Source organism: Palaemon carinicauda, chromosome 3 (assembly GCF_036898095.1).
Source record: "Palaemon carinicauda isolate YSFRI2023 chromosome 3, ASM3689809v2, whole genome shotgun sequence".
Lineage (NCBI taxonomy): Eukaryota > Metazoa > Arthropoda > Malacostraca > Decapoda > Palaemonidae > Palaemon > Palaemon carinicauda.
In genome coordinates, this window is record NC_090727.1 from 58,811,762 (window position 1) to 58,816,581 (window position 4,820).

The window sequence follows — 4,820 nt, forward strand, 5'->3', positions numbered from 1 at the left end:
TGGTTCGATGATCCTGGCTACACTTGGCACATACCTGAGTCTTGCTACAATTTTCAGCAGTATGACCAAATTCTTGGCAGTTATAACACTGAAATACATTGTAGGAATCATAGATTTTACAGCATCCTCCAAGCGTGGTATATACTCTATCATCTCTTTTACGGAAGACTTTCCTGATAGTTGGACTACACTTTATAATGACGTGTAATTTACCGCTTTGTCTTGATTTAAACTTCCTGATCAATTTAAAGTCTTCTTCATTTTCACACACATCATTCAACCATTCATTCTTCTCCATTATACTGGCAATTATATAATCTTCATTTTCATCAATATTGCAGACCTTGATCTTCGGTTTAAGTAGATCCTTTTTATCTATTTCTACCTTAATGTCATTCTTGACCTCTTCTAAGTCATTTTTAGCCTTTTCTAACCCAGTTTTATCCGCAAAATTAACTACCAAGTGGCCTTGTTTAGTGGTTTTGACCTGTTCGACATTCGTGGTTATCTTCTTCATGATAGTTTTCTTGATATCTGAAGCCTTCTTATTTTCCTCCGTAGATTTTATAACCAAAGTGTTTCTTGATTTCAACTTACTTGCATATGTAGTCTTGGTCACATTCTCTTTTTCGTATTCCATAAGTTTCTCTTTCAGCTCAACAATTTCTTGACGCATATCAATGTATTGAGCAGTTATCATATCCATAAAACCAGACATCTGTTGTTTTACATTTACCTTCATCTCCTCTATGATGATGCTTAGTCTCGTTATGTCATCAACACATGCAGACTCAACACATTTTGGACATTTATAAATGATGTTCCTGCTTTTTAAAAGAGTACTTGTACCATCCTTTAAATTAGAGCAAGCTACTTCATCATGGTACCATCTTCGGCATTGATCGCATTGTATCCCATCATCGACATAGGACTCACAGTGCCCACACATGCCATGATTGCCTCCGTCATCACATTCTTCATAAGCTGCTGCCATTATACTTTCCTCCCTTCCTGTGAGTACCTCGTCAATTTCAGTCATAAGTAGATCGAGATCATTCACGGGAATACGTCTTCCTTTTCATTTTCTAAAGACGGGCATATTGAATCATTTTTCAATGAACTTTTCAAGTAGCCCCACCCCAACGCAAAAATGCTGGGTCAGGCCTTTCACTACAGACCTCACATACAAGGAAACCACTGATTTTTAGCACTATATTTCACTAATATCAACACTAGCAAACACCCACAAAGAGATTTTTCATAGTATAAACAACGAGATACACAATGATTCCGTTTAAAGCCTGATTCGATACAGAGCACTGAAACACACGTCCACACCCGCATCATTATTAATATATATATATATATATATATATATATATATATATATATATATAAATGTGTATATATATATATATATATATATTATATATATATATATATATATATATATATATATATATATATATATATATACAAATTTATGCATATATTTACACACACATATATATATATATATATATATATATATATATATATATATATATATATATATATATATATATATATATATATATATAAAGTTTCTATCGTATAAAAAAACCCAAATGTGTAAGACATGAACAAAAAAAAAATTATAATTACCGCATAAAGTTTCTCTAAACATATAAAACTGGAGGGGCACTCGATTGAACATAGACCTCCGCCACGGCGGCTTATCATTTTTACCTTTCTTTTGACCTTTAACCTTAAGATGTTTCAATTGGCTTGGATTTATATAAACAGATATGAACCAAGTTTGAAGTCTTTGTGGCAACGAAGTCCAAACTTATGGCAGAATTTGTTAATTGGGCATTTTGCTTGACTTTTGACCATGACCTTATAAAATTTTATAATTTCAAGCTATTTAAACAAGTTGATCCCTGTAAGTTTCATTACCCTACGGTTCAAATTGTGGCCAGACGACTGTTCACAAACAAAGAGCGGTAAAACATAACTTCATTCCAATTTACAACATTTAAATAACTATTCATATTAACTGAATCCTGAAGTGGCCAAGGGAATACTAATTTGCAGAGCAAACGTTGTGCAAAATCGGCTTTCTATTGAAACACAGCTCCGTTAGATTATATGAAGTGATCCTCACAATGCCGCTGTGAGATGACAAATATTAAGGTCTTCAAGAGGAAACTGAAGACTTATTCTGTGAGCGTTTCGAAGGTGATGATCAAACAGTAAACGAACAATAAGCATTGTGAAATGTTAAATGCTCCCGAATGAACATCATAAAATGATCGTGAAGGTCCTGTAGAGAATATGGTTCCCTTGCTGTACAGGACCAGATTAGCAGCCCTTAAAGTAAAGCAATTTGATCGTGCGTCAGCAGGAAAATAACTCTAACCGTAAAAATCATGGACGTGAATGTAACATTTATCGATTCCCGACCTGCGCATACACAAAAATCCATACAATATCATCAATAACCTCAATCAAAATGCAGGCCATTAATAGAAATTCCACGAATCTAATCAAGAATCAAACTCATCAAATTTATAAATGGAAATCGAAAGTTATTAACGCAGTAAATCCTAAATGATAACCACTTCATATATCTCGAAAACCACTGTATACACAACTCAGTGTTGACGTCATTTGTAGAAATTGGTTTCGACTATCAGGTGATACTAAAGGAAGGACAATTTCCGTACGCTTACCTAAAATCTAATTAAGAATCAAACCCATCAAATCTATAAATAAAAACCTAAAGTTATTAACACCGTAAATCCTAAACAACAAATGGCTCATATCTCGAAAACCACTGTGTACACAACCCAGTGTTGACATTTGCAGAAATGGGATTCGACTATTCAGTGACAGTAAAGAAAGAACAAGTCCCTTACGCTTACCCAAAAATTATGTCGGTTGGTTTGAAGAAATATTTGAGGAATATCCAGTTTGATTACGTAAAAGGGAGTGCTTGAGGAATCAGTGCTTCGTGGTAACTTGGTAAACCTTACATCACTTGATAAACATCTTAGAAAAAATTCCACACACTTGTACTCTTGTTATAAGTATTCGGTCGACTGGCGTTCATTCCACTTCAGATCTTAACTGTACAAAGGCATCATCCCACAACGCACAAATATAACCAGAAATGATTTCAAAATGATCTAAAGTCGATAGTATTCGGGAAACAGTGCTTCATGGTAAACTTGATACACCTTACATCACTTGATAAACACCTTGGGCAAAATCCTAAACACATGTATTTGATGTACGTATAAGCTGTCCACTCCACTTCAAAGAGCAATTATAGAAAGGCATCTCACACAGAGCACAAATATAACCAGAAATGATTTCAAATGAATATAAAGTCGATAATATTCGCCAATAAAAGCACTCATTTATCAGGGAAGAGCACCGTGTTCTTGGCAAGGGGTGTGGGATTGAGACTGCCTCTGTGTTCTAAAAAAATGCTTCACTTGGGTATGTAATTGTCTAACAGGCAATTATCGCTGGAACCTTCCCCGCAATACCGCCGCTGTTACTACAAATGTAAACTCTTTCCAAGAAAGAGAGAGAGAGAGAGAGAGAGAGAGAGAGAGAGAGAGAGAGGGGGGGGGGTGGCAATGGAATTTTAAGTTTTATACCGTAGGTGAATTGTTTAGCTATATTGGCGTCCATTTATTTACGCGTTTTGTCTTCAATTGCATTGCTTTAATAGCATTATCTAATGTCATGGAACTCTGAAATTTGTTTAATAACTTCAGTGTACGAACAAATAAAACATAACTTAATAAGACGTTTAAGTAACAGTCAAATCAATACATTAATTAATGCTTGCGTCTTTAGTTACGCTAACGAAAGAACTCCTAAAATCTTTGCTATTGAACGAATCATATTGTCTCGAGGCTCACACTATATAAAGAGCAAGTGTTCTTTTAGCTAGGGAATTTTCATTGTCCTTGCCTCCACCATTCATGAGTAGCCTTTAAACCTCTTTCGTGAAATCTGGTACGAGGCAGGTCTGAACGATTGCCATTATATAATAAATATGAAAAAAATGTTAAGAGGACGTATTTTGACCCAATCTAACCCTTCATTTACAAAACGGAAGCCAATGTAATCGTGGCCCTTGATTACAATGTCAACATAACAGTAATATCTGAGATTACCCATTAATTAACGGCCATGATTTGCCCTTCCTTTCATCACCAGAAATACGTCGGGAAAAATTCTGATGAATTTTCTATCCAAATTAGAAAGAAAATTATTCGATGATTTTGAAATCACATTCATTTCTAACTAGTGGTTTTAGAACCCGGGAATAAAGTATCAGCATGGTAAGATTAATTAAAAGTTATATAGCTCAATTTCGTGCTTAATTAGATAATATAGAGGCAGAGAAAAATTATTTCCAGATTAAAATTTGATTGCGTCTATAGTATATTAATTTGTCTACGAAAAGTTCTTCTAAATCCAAATCTTATAGATATTTTAATTTCAAATTTTTTGGTATGGCATATTATATATATATATATATATATATATATATATATATATATATATATATATATATATAAAACGCGATTATATCTCTTCAATACAATATAGAGTAAATATCGTGGGAGAGGGATTAGTCATACCGTGGTGAGATGGGAGTAGGTTTGTGCATATCTTTGAGAGAGAGAGAGAGAGAGAGAGAGAGAGAGAGAGAGAGAGAGGAGAGAGAGAGAGAGAGAGAGAGAGAGAGAGAGAGAGAGAATCAAGAAATCTAGAAAACATCATTACAACAACAATTTACCTTAAAATCTTGGTCA

The 4,820-nt window shown here is 34.2% G+C and overlaps 1 long non-coding RNA gene across 2 annotated transcripts in view; it reads right to left on the reverse strand.

Annotated features, from left to right (window-relative positions):
* LOC137638296 (uncharacterized) overlaps window positions 1-3,521 on the reverse strand; it is a 79,122-nt gene extending 75,601 nt beyond the window's left edge. For both annotated transcript variants that reach the window (XR_011043998.1, XR_011043999.1), the window contains exon 1: window positions 2,907-3,521. This is a non-coding gene — a long non-coding RNA (uncharacterized lncRNA). The remainder of the gene's footprint in view (window positions 1-2,906) is intronic.
* Between the last annotated feature and the right edge of the window lie 1,299 nt (window positions 3,522-4,820).